The sequence below is a fragment of the Vombatus ursinus genome, unplaced genomic scaffold (genome assembly GCF_900497805.2).
Source record: "Vombatus ursinus unplaced genomic scaffold, bare-nosed wombat genome assembly UNPS02006779.1, whole genome shotgun sequence".
In the NCBI taxonomy this organism is placed as follows: domain Eukaryota; kingdom Metazoa; phylum Chordata; class Mammalia; order Diprotodontia; family Vombatidae; genus Vombatus; species Vombatus ursinus.
In genome coordinates this window covers 19,628,492-19,641,090 of record NW_020946557.1, presented here as the reverse complement: position 1 = coordinate 19,641,090, position 12,599 = coordinate 19,628,492, and the positions used below count along the sequence as shown (strand labels likewise).

At 35.5% G+C, this 12,599-nt stretch overlaps 1 non-coding gene across 1 annotated transcript; it reads left to right on the top strand.

The window, feature by feature from the left end:
* Positions 1 to 6,749: 6,749 nt before the first annotated feature.
* On the top strand, positions 6,750 to 6,852 carry LOC114033233. Its single transcript, XR_003567940.1, has one exon. It is a non-coding gene; the product is annotated as a U6 spliceosomal RNA (small nuclear RNA).
* The last annotated feature ends 5,747 nt before the right edge of the window (positions 6,853 to 12,599 follow it).

The following is a 12,599-nucleotide window of genomic DNA, read 5'->3' as shown; positions in this document are numbered from 1 at the left end:
CACAAGGAAACCAGGTGAATGACTGAAACACATCCCCATAATGGGAAAAAGAATTCCATGCTATGGTTGATGAATAGTGTTACTTTTGGTTGCTAGTAGCATGAATTTGTTTAGGCTGATTTTATTTTTGTTTTGTTTTGTTTTTTGAAATAATATTTGGAACTTTGAAACTATATGGTAAGTGAAATACTTTTCTTTATTCAGATGCATCTAATCACAAATTTCAGAATTGGAGGAGACCTCAGAGGCCTTCTAGTCCAAACCTATAGCTGAAGAATTCCCTTTAAACTAACCAGCTTTGTGGTCAGGTATTGTAACCTGTCAAAATATTTTTGAATCTTGACTATCATTCAATGTTTTTTTTTTCTTTACTTTCCAGGTTTGTTTGCAAATTTGATAAGCCTCCCATCTGAACTTTATAAAAGTCACTGATAAAAATGTTAAAGGATAAAATTACAATGCCAATCATAAATCCTTGGGGCAGTCCCCTGGAGCCCAGTGCTGAAGGGTACATCCCCTATATCTATTATCTATTCTCACTTGTGACAGAGTTCATAAGTAAAGAGTATCTTCTCCTTTACAAAGTTAATAAAATAGGGTCTCTGTTTTAAATCTGACTCATGAGTTTTTCACTGTTTAATTCTTATCCAATAACTTTTGAAGGTTGTGACTGATTTGAGATATGCCTAAAAGGTGACTTATGATTCAGCTTGTTTTTTTTTTTAAATGAGAAGTCAGCCAACAAAATAAAGCTTTTCAAATCAACTCAACCTCCTCCTCCCCCCACCATTTTAATAGATTTAGATGAAATTTGTTATGGTGGTCAGAAGTTATTTAAAGAACTTTGTTCACACCTCACTCTGTAATTCAATAGAACTAATTATAATGGTGTCTTTTTCTAAGGAAAGATGGAGTTGCTGCTTCCCTATCATTGTATTTTATATGTTAAATTATTTTCCCAGTTTTAGGGAGAGATTGCATGAAACCGCTCATATATTTTTTTCAAGACATGAATGTATGAGATATTAGAAGTATAGACCTTAGTCATCAATAAAAATGAATCTGACTTAGCCTCCAGCTTAACTTCTCAGTAGATATTTATGACAAAACCCTTCAATCCTAACTTTGCATAAATTTCAGTTTCACAGCTAGGCTTTACTACCTAAATTTTTGAAAATTTTGAAAATAACCTAAAGATTGGGGAATGTTTTGTTTTCTGGTCCTTGTAAACATTTTGCAGTTTAGTAGAAGACCTAGATTCAGAGCCAAAAGGCTTGGGTTTGAATTCTGTGTCCTACTACCTATTTAATGTTGGTCATCATATATTTTCTCCATGTCTCAGTTTCCTCATCTGCAAAATCAGGAGGTTGTACTCAATTTCTAAGGTCCTTGCCCAGCACTAATTCCTATCCATTACTACAATCAAAATATATTAGGTAAATCATCCAATTAATAGTATGTTGTCTCAATTCCGCTCTCCCTGATTGCTATATTGATCGACACTCTGACTGGATAGGATACTCATTGTAGAAAGAAAGAAAGACAAAATCTAATGTTATAAATTTTTGTTTACTGAGACCTCTTCCAAAATGGTGTTTAAAGAACAGGAGATGCATGTGCACAATATATTTGTGGAGAGCAGTTTGTTTTTTGCCCTTCCTTTTTTGAAGAGGACCAGTGACATCACAGGGTGATGTCTTAACTTGCATGTGAATTGTATTTAAGTGAGGCAGAGTTGCATAAAGTTATCAGCCTCACTCTATCTTCCAGTCATCAAATTCCAGTTGCAAGACAAAAGTCACAATAACTAGTGATAGCCCAGGATGCAGTGGATGACCTTGGTGTCTTTGATGTCTGACCAAGCTCTAAGTGCCCCACAGTGCCTGCTTCAATCACCTTCGTGGCCGTTAGAACAAATTGTTCTCGTCTACCCATTCTGCTGGGTGAAGTCTTCACATGCTTACCCTTAACCTGGTTTAGCCCATCTACTGAGAGATTTTACTGGGATGTGGCCATTGTGCATGCTACAGCTTTTTTGAACTGCAGGTGAGAGTTGAGTGACAGATAGAAACCAAAGGTAGATGAACATCCCTGAAAAGGTCTTGGCAAGCCCTCATACCAGAGGTGCTAGTCCTCCTTGAACAACCCATACGCCCTATGAGACCAGTACCATAGTGCTGTATTTAGAATTAGAAGGCCTGAGTTCAATGCCTACCTCAGCTAGTTACTACCTTCGTGAATTTGGTCAAGTCACTCATTGGACATGAGTTTTGTTATTGTAAAACAAGAGGATTGGATTATATGATGTCCAAGGTCCCTTCCTATTCTAAATCCTATGAACAAAAAATGTGTATTCAGATTATACCTTATTTGTCATAAAAGTGGCATAAGGAGCCTGAATCTGGAGTCAGAAGACCTCAGTTGCAATTCTGGTTTTCCACTGCCTATATGACCTTGGACAAATTACTTTACCTTTCTGATCCTCAGTTTTGACAGGTGGAAAATGAGGTGATTAAATGTCCACTAAGGTCCCGTGAAGTTCTAAATCTGTATATAATTCTAAATCTATAATCCTATGATCCTAAATACTTATTATTATATTTAATGATCTATTGCCTTCTGACTGGAAATGCATTTTCTTTTGGGATAATCAATAAGTTTCTTTTCCTATATTTATTCTGTTAACTAACAGAAGACAAAGGAAAAAAATTATCCCACAACATGCTTCTTAAGACATCCTAAAATCCTCTTGTCAAAAACACAACATGCTTTGTATTGTGTATTCAATTTTTATCTATAGTAGTCTATAAAATAAGGCCAACTCTCTAAAGCCAATGTTTCCTAAAAACTTAATGTTTGTGATAGCATATTTATCCTCTCTTAGGTCTATTCGAGTGTTATTTTAATTTTTTGCTTTGATGCTTTTCCCTCCAAAAAGTCTAATGTTTTAGGCTGAGTAACTCCAATCTTCACAAAGATAAATGAAGAGTCCTTGTTTCCTGGTGATGCTAGGAGAGGGTTGGGGAGGAGAGAGAAAAGAAGAGCATGAAGAAAAGGAGGGAGAATGATGGCAGAAATGTTCCTAAGGTTCTCATCTCCTTGATCAGACAAATACCATGCCATAAGAATGACAGACTTGACTAGTTATTTTCCCCCTTTCCATTATCTGAAAATGATTGTAAGCACCACCTCTATTTGTAACATGTGCAGGGATATTGAAAGCATTACTATTTGAAAGGTTTCAACAATTATTTTTCATGCACAGGTTTTTTCAATCTGAAATTAAATGTATCTTGCTAGATTTTGTTCCAACTTGCTAGCCCTTATAAAAGCACGTTATATATATATATATTATATATATATATAATATATATATAGACATATATAGGCATATTTACACATTATATTTTAAATTCACATTTGTAGCTTTTGACATATATAAATGTACATATGTATAGTTGTAATAACTTACATTTATATAGGGCTTTACTAATTATATTATATACTTATTATTTCCTTTGATCTTTATAATAACCCTATGAGTTAGATGCTACAGGTAATATTATCATCAAATTGTGGAAGAGAATACTGAGACCCAAAGAGGTTAAGTTACTTGCCTACAAAAACACAACTATTAAACTTCAGATTAGAACCTAGATTTTCCCAATTCCAAGCCCAGCTCAGTATCCAATGGATCATATGGTCTCTCAGTGCTAAACAGCTTTAGTCTGGTACATGTATTGTAATGTATTGAATATTTATAATCACATCCATTTTCAGAGGCTGACAAGAAGAATTTTCATTTTGAAATCTAAGAAGACCACATGGTGTTTTGGAAATGGCTCCAGCAAGGCTGGAAGGGGTTCTAACCCCAGCTTTACCACTAACTGTTGCAGCTTTAGATATGTCATTTAACATCTTTGTATCTTATTTTTCTCATCAGTAAAGTGGGAGAGTTGAATTAAACAGTCTTTAATATCTCTTGCCTCTAAAATTCTATGTTATAAGATCAGACATATAATTGTCTTTTTTTTTTAAGGAAGGTAGGTGGTGCAGTGATAGAGTGCCCAGCCCAGAGTCAGGAAAAACTTGAGTTCAAATTCAGCCTCAGACACTTACTAGCTGGGTGACCCTAGGTAAGTCACTTATCCTCTTTCAGCCTCAGTTTTTTTCATTTGTAAAATGAGGATAATAATAGCACCTACCTCAGAGGGTTGTTGGGAGGATCAAATGGGACAATAATTGTAAAGCACTTAGCACAGGGCTTGGCATATAGTAAGTACTATATAAATGTTAGCTACTTTAGGTAGTGAACTTAAAATTTTTTTTTCTTAACCTTCCCTCTTAAATTAGTCCTTTAATAAGCATGTTTTCTGATGTATATTACCTGCTTCACTATGAAGCAAATTTGATTATATTTCATAAGAGGTAGAGCAGAATGATGGGAAAAAAATATTAGACTTAGAGGCAGATTGAAGGTCAAGTCCTAACTTGATCACTTACTACCATTATGATGGTAAATAAGTCACTTAACTCTCTCAGATTCTGTTTCCATATTTGTATAATAGTTTCTACCTATTTCCCAGGGTTGTTTTTAGGGGAGCACTTTGTCAGCTGTATTGTGTTAACACGACCCATCAGTCTTCTGGAAGTTGGTGATGTCTCCTGAGTTCTACTCCCATCTAGTTGAACCATGGAGCCCCTGTTAGATAACCACGAGGAGTTAATTATTGGATTTCAACAGGACTTCAAGAAAACCTAAGAAAATGGCATAAGGCATATTTAAAATGATACATGAAGTTCAGCTATTATTATTATTATTGCTGTTCATTTTTCTCAGCTTAGTTCAATGGAGTTGATCAAGAAATATACCTGAGCCAGGTGGCTAATCTGCCATCATTCTTTTGTCTTTAATGTACTCTGGCCTATTATGAAAGATAAATAACTGCTTTTTATAATTAAAAAAGAAACCATTGGGACATAAGCTTATTTTCTTTAGGCTCATTAAAAGCATCTTTGAGACAATTCTAGTAGCAGAAAGGATGGCATACACGTCATCATGTTGCCCCACGGTTTTACTTTCTTCCACTAAATATTCCTATCCTGAAAGTTTCTCATTTCAGGTAGTTGGGAGATTAAATATTCAGTATAGCAACATTTATTGAAATGCCATTTAAATTTTTTTTGGATTAATGTTATGTATGGAAATCACAGGTAACAGTTATGTCTGTGATAATGCTCTTTTTCTAAGATAGTTTATTTGCTAAATTTTCAAGGACATTTTGAGGTCTAGGTTTGTGGTAGGAGGTTCGTTTGTCTGTTAGTATGTGAAAGATTGCAAGCTTTTGATGTATAATTCTGGCTATGTGGTCATGTCTTACTAACTTACTAACTTATTTGCTAGGTAATAAGTTCCTGCAGCCTGCAATGAAATGTTGCACAGTTTCTATCATATCCTTACAATATCTGCATTGAGCAATAAATCCAATGTTCTTAAAGATAATATTTCCTTAATGTCTGGTGGCAACAACCTGATCTTGAATTGCTATTATTAATTTATCCATCTGTGCAAACAAATCCAGACCTCATTCAGTTCTTTGTTGACATGCTGGTTGAGTTCATATGGATGCTGCCCGTGGAAGCTTTTTGATTCCAATCTCAAATCATAGCTTTTTCATAGACTCCATCAAGAAATGTTGTATTTATTTATATTAAACAAAATCAGTCTTATCTACATATTGTTAATCTTTACAATTGCTCTCAACAACCATCTGCTAAGTTAAAAATGGATTGAGATCTGCATTGATGGAGTTAGTCCTTGGACCTGCTACTTAGAACCAAGCCTTAATTTCTTGTAGTCTCTCAATCACACAAACCAGTGGGACCATGTAATGGAAGCCTGCTCTCCTGAGCAAACTAAAATGAGGGTGGCCTGCCTGAAACCAGTATTAGCACCCCTGGAGAGAAGTAGAACTGACACAACTCAGAATGCTAGTGATATGAATGCCAACCACAGGGCATTGGTGGGTCAAGTTTTCTAAGAAGGTCTCATTCTGATTTGCAATCAACTCTCCCAAAGCCCAGCATGAAAGGGTCTTAGAATAAATAATTTTAAAAGTGTAAGGGGACAGGAGGGAAAACAAGGCTCTCATTCTGGTTTCTTTCTGAGAGGGATTCATGTCTCTGCTATGAAAAGAATTAAGTGATTTTTGATGTTCTTTCCAACTCTGAAATTTCATGATTTCATTAATTTTATGCTGTCTTATATTACTTTCAAATAAACTCATTTCTATTAGCAATATCCCCATTGAGATTGCTCCTCTGTGAAGAATTTCTTCATATTAGTATCCTTCCTGAGCCATTTCCACAAAGGTGGTTACATTACTTTATTCTAGGGTGGTCACTGTTGTCTGCAATTTAGGTACTGCTGGTAGTGTCAACTAAGTTGCCTTCTGTTAGTGAACCTGCCTACTTCTTCATTTAGAGCTTTCTCTCAGGCAGAGTTTTCTGTCAGGTACTCAGAGCATCCAAAGCTTTTCCTGGGCTGTCCTATTAATAAAAGGAGCATAAGCATCTCCTATGATCTGGATGGAATTACCATGCAGAGCCCATTTCCATACAGAGCTCTAGAAATAACATGTGAGATGACAGGTGTCTATTTGCCAAAGTTTTGCTTGGAAGGGAACAGAAGGAGGGCCAGAAGGAATCTCAAACAAATAGGACAGCTTTGAATGTTAGATGCCAAGTTCTTGCTTTGGCAGCACATGCACTAAAATTATAATGATATAGAGAAGATCAGCATGGCTCCCATGCAAAGATGACTTACAAATTTGTGAAGCATTCCTTATTTTTGTTTGATATCTAAGATATTTAAACAATTAATGAGTAGCCATTCCCCAATAGATAAATGGTCAAAGGACATGAACAAATAGCTCTCAAAAGAATTACAAAATATTCATAATCACATGAAAGACAGCTCCAAATCTCTAATAATAAGAGGAATGTAAATTAAAAAAAACCCTGAGATCTCACCTTATATCCTTCAAATTGGAAAATACAACAAAAAATGTATTGGTCAACATTGGAGAGATTGTGAAATAGTAAGCACACTAATTCATTATTGGTGGAACTGTGAAATGGTACAACCATTTTGGAAAGCAATTTGAAATTATACATACCTTCTCCTTCTCCTCCTCCTCCTCCTCCTTCTCCTCCTTAGTTACCATAACTAAGATGTCCATTATTGGTTTTATACCTCAAGGAAGTTATCAATAAGGAGAAAGTCCCCATATACAACCAAATATTTATAGCAGCACTTTTTGCAATAGCGAAGAATTGGAAACAAAGTAGTTACGTATCAATAAGACATGGCTAAACAAATTGTGGTACATGAATATAACAGCATATTAATGTGCTGTAAAAATATATATATACAACAAATACAGAGAAGTATGGAAAAAATCTATATGAACTGATGCTGAGTGAAGCAAGCAAAGCCAAGAAAACAATGGAAAGAACTACACACCAAAATAAATAAATAAATAAATGATGAACGTAACAAAATGACAAAGATCAAGCATAACTCAAAGACATATGAGAACACACCTCCAACTTGTACCTTCATGGAGGTGGGAGGTCCATATGTATTACATACACATTGTCTCCCCACCACCTTTTTAACTTCAGTGTACCAATTGATTGTGTTGTTTTTCTTCTTTAAAAAATAATATTTGTCATATGTGAAGGCTTTCTGAGAGGGAAAGAGGAAAGGATACTAAAGGTTACTATGATGCTATTAGAAACAGAAGACATCAATGAAAACATATAAAAGAGAAATTTATATGTTGAAACAAAGAAAAGCAAGTTTTACCTAATATAAGTTCACAGTTTCACGTACAATCTTCTCCCTCTGTTCTAATCTGTGTGTGTGTGTGTGTGTGTGTGTGTGTGTATGAATGCTCATTTTATTTGGTGATTGTTAAGTCCATAATAAAAAAATAAATTTTATTTTGAGAGACAGAATGGTGTTGTAGAGAACAGGCTAGTCTTGGAGTCAGGAGGACCCAGTTTCATGTCCTATTTCTGACTGGTAATAGTTATTCAATCATGAGTAGGTCACTTAACTTTATAAGGTGCACATGAGCTGCCAGTCTACTTTATTGGAATGAGTTTCCATGCAAGGAAAGGATGAAATCATAAATCAATACCACCTGTTATCCCCCATCCCCCCCCAAAAAAAGTTTATTCCATTTGCTGTTTCCATGCTGTCTAGCAATTCATATTGTCTCTAGTACTCAAGACCTGAGCAGCAGCAAGTAGAATTTATTTTGAAGATGAAACACTGCCCCAGCTAGGAGGGGATAGAGAAGGAAGTATTTGTGATAGGGAGGAGAAAAGTGAGGGAAATAGTTTCTCTTTCAGCATCATGAAAAATATATTATTAATATTTTCTGCCTGTTGTCTACTTGGATGATTTATAGGAAATTCCACTGCAAGATAGAGATATAATCTTAGTCTTTAGAAATGAAAGGTATTTTAAAAAATCATCTACTTCAGCCCCTGCATTTGACAAAGAAAAGAAACTGAATCATAGAGAGAGGTAAAGTGAGTTGTCTAAGATCAGAGAAGCATGAAGTAGCAAAATCAGATCTGAATCCATATCCCTGACTCTAGTGCTACTTTTATTCTGTACTCCATGCTTGGCATGGATTTTAGCTGGAAATTATTGATCTTGAATTTCTACACAGCTAAAACTAACCATTTCCCATTTGAATTAGTATTTCTTGAATGAGTGATTAATTTGATTGAGTCTGTGCTATAAATCATTGCACAGGCTGTCCCTCATACTAGGAATACACTTCCACTTCATTTCCACCTCCTAGAATGCCTGGTTTCCTTCAAAACTCAGCTAAGCACCATCTCCTACATGGGACCTTTCTTGAACTCTCAGGTTTCTAGGGCTTCTCCTCCAAATTACTTTTCATTAATTTGGTGTATATTTTACACATATTCCTCAAATGAGATACTGATCATAAAATTCTTAGCTCAATGCTTGGCACATACTAAGCATTTGATAAATGCTTATTTCATCCATCTATCCTTCCATCCATCCATCCATCCATCCATCCAAATACTTATGGGAGTCAGTTTGATAACATAATGGATGGATGGATGGATGGATGGATGGATGGATGGATGAGCTGGACTTGGAGTCAAGAAGATTTGAGATTAAATCATGCCTTAGACACTTTTTAGTTGTGTGACCCTAGACAAGTTACTCAACCTTTTTTGTGCCTCAGTTTCCTCATTTGTTAAATGAAGTAGTTGGATTGGTCTTTAGGGTCACTCTCAGCTCTAAAGCTATGATGTAATGTTCTTTCTCCAATAGAATGTAAACCCCCAAGGGGCAAGAACAAGTTCATTTTTGCCTTTGCAGCTCCTAGGGCATAATAGGTATTAAATAAATGTTTGTTAATTGATTGATTATTGTGTAGCAGTTTTCTTTTAGTAGTTGACAGTTTGAAGGAAAAGATCTGTTGCTAAGGAAAGATTTTCCTAAACTTCCATCCAAAATGAATTCATTGAAATCTCTTTAAAAATAGAAAATATGATTTGCCCCAAACTGTAAGTATTCATTGCCAGTTGTTCAGGAAAGTCCAGATTATTTCCTCAGTCTTTTAACAAAAAAACTAACAATAAAATGAAATCTCCAAACTACATTTCATGTCAACCTGTCTGGCATCATAACCATCATTCTCCCTGATCCATGTTTATTTCCCCTAAAGTAACTGAAGAGTTTAAACTCAGTAAAACAAAGAAAAGGTCAAAATCTTATTTTCCATATCCTGAGTATAATTAGTCTAATATTTTAACAGCTGGCAGCAGCAGTAATTACTTTTTACGATTAACATGGAATCTAAGGAAATATAATTACCCTGATCTATGAACTGAGTAATTAAGGTAAGAGCTCCTACATTTCTAAGACTTTGGATTTTTTTTAACCTTTGAAATTTATTGTGTAGTATAAAAAAATGAAAACAGTTTACTATAAAATGGCACCAAAAATTCTAATCTATGGCCTATGATGTCAAAAGTCAGAATCCAGTTTAGCTGACAATAATGTTGGCATTTATTTGGTGGACTTTTGTTTACATACTCACTGTATGAAATTTTTGGCATTTGACATCAATGTTTGAGCTAAGTAGAAAAAAAGAAAAAACAAGAATTATAATGGTTTAAATAAAATCTACTTTCTTTCCTCCTTCACTCATATCAATCCACTTCCCATACTTGGCATAGATCCTGATAAATGGTTGTGTATGTATGTTCCCTTAAGTTTTAGCAAAGTGTTCCCATTGCAACAACCCTGTAAGGCAGGTACCATGAGCATCAGGAGGGCAACACTTCGGGCATCACTACAGTGACAGAAAGCAAAGGTTCCAAGTTCCACCACATTCTTCCAGTGTTGCTAGGTAAAGCATTAGGGTGATCTACATGGCACTGGCACTAGCTGCCAAAACTATGAAAGGAGTTGAAATAGATTTACTTATCCATCCCAAATATAATGTGAATAATGATAAAGATAATGCTATTGCTGCTGCTGATAAAAGTATTAATAGCAACAATAATTAAAGTATATTTTTATAAAATACTAAGGTTTACAAAGCATCATACACATATTACTTAATTTGCTATAAGGTAGTTGCTATTATTGCCATCTTATAGACAAGGAGACTGAAGCCAAGAGAAGTTAAGTGAAACTCAGGTTTATCCTGACTCCAGGTCCAACATCCTATCACCCCTTCTAGCTGTTCCAGTATGAAGAGGATCTAGGGAAATTCCTGCTGAGGAGGGGAGCAAAAGAATAAAAATACCATACCTGACCTGTGAGACTCTCCTATAGTGGTTAAAAAAGACCATGAGTTTGACTCTTTTTTTTTTTTTGCTTAGGAAATCGGGGTTAAGTGACTTGCCCAGGGTCACACAGCTAGTAAGTGTCAAGAGTCTGAGGCTGGATTTGAACTCATGTACTTCTGACTCCAAGGCCAGAGCTCTATCCACTGTGCCACCTGGCTGCCCCAAGTTTGACTCTTAAGGGAGGTAGAATGACCGTGACCATTGATTGGGTCATGAGCTAAGGGCTTTACAAATATCATATTGTTTGATCTTCATAATAACCCTGAGAGGTAGGTGCAGTTTTTGTCCCCATTTTACAGTTGAGAAAACCAATGCAAACAGAAGTTAAGTACTTGCTCAAAGTCACACAACTAGTAAATGACTGAGGTTAGTTTGGAACCTACATCTTCCTGACTGCAGACCCAGTGATCTATCCCCTGTACCACCTAGCTGCCTTCGTAAGGACCAGAAACATGTATAGTCTGCCATGTGGGAGCAGAGGCAACCAGAGACCTGAAGCACTCGCACTGGGAGTAGCACAGGTACCCAGGGCTCTTAAGTCTCTAGCATTCTGTCCTGAGATGCCAAAGAGGGCCCTAAAATCTAACTCTCTGAACTTCAAAGATCCAAGGAGGTATAACACCAGGAGGTGGAGGTCAGCACAGGAACAAAAGAATTAATGGAGAGAGCAAGCAGAGCAGATCATACCCAAAAGTTCAACAATGGGCAGTGTCTGTTCTTGGCACAAAACCCTGATTTAGAAACTAAAGATGAGAAATGGGTAAATAAGAGAAAATACAAACTAGTATAAAAATTTCTTGGAAATCTCAATCTCCCCCAAAAGGAGGGAATAACTCCATAGCAGCGATAAGTAGAGATCCAAAGGAAAAATTGATTTTCCACAAGGACTACATAAATACCTAGACAAAATGAAACAAAAGGTAAAAAGCAAAATAAAAGCTTTGGAGGAAGTTATTGGAAGGAGAATAAACGGCTAAGAAGAGAAATTGGTAAGTCTTAAGGAAGTAATTAGGTCCCAAAAATTGGAATAGAACAACACAAACCAATGGCTCCTTGAAACTACAAGTTAAAATAGAGTAAAATAAAAGATTGAAAAAAATAGAAGAAAATGTAAGATATCTGGTATAAAAAATAACACTGACCTGGAAAATAGGTCTAGAAAATTTAATAACTATTATACTCCATTAAAACCATGATTAAAAAAAAAAACCTGAACACTATTTCAAGAAATTATAAATGAAAACTGTCTAGCTCTATTAGGATCAAAAGGCAAAGTGAAGGTAAAAAAATATACTACTGACTACCCCCTGAAAGAAACTCCAAAAGGAAATGTCCCTAGAATATCAAAGCTAAAATCTAAAAGTTTCGCATCAAAGAAAAAATATTTCAGGCACATAGAAAAAAAGTTCGAGTACCAAGAATCTTATCTAGATAACATAAAATCCATCAGCCTCTAGGGAAGGGTGGAGAGGGGTGGGGGGGGAGTTATTTATTAAGTGACTGCTCTGTGCCATGCATTATTCTAAGTGTTTTACAAATATTTTCACAGTTTCTCTTTTTTTAATATAATCTCACTTGAGCTTCTGCTGCAAACAAGAGAAAATTTTGCAGAACAATATTCCAGAAGTCAAAATATGTAGGCATTTAACACAAAATAACTTAGCTATCAAAGATGAGCATAA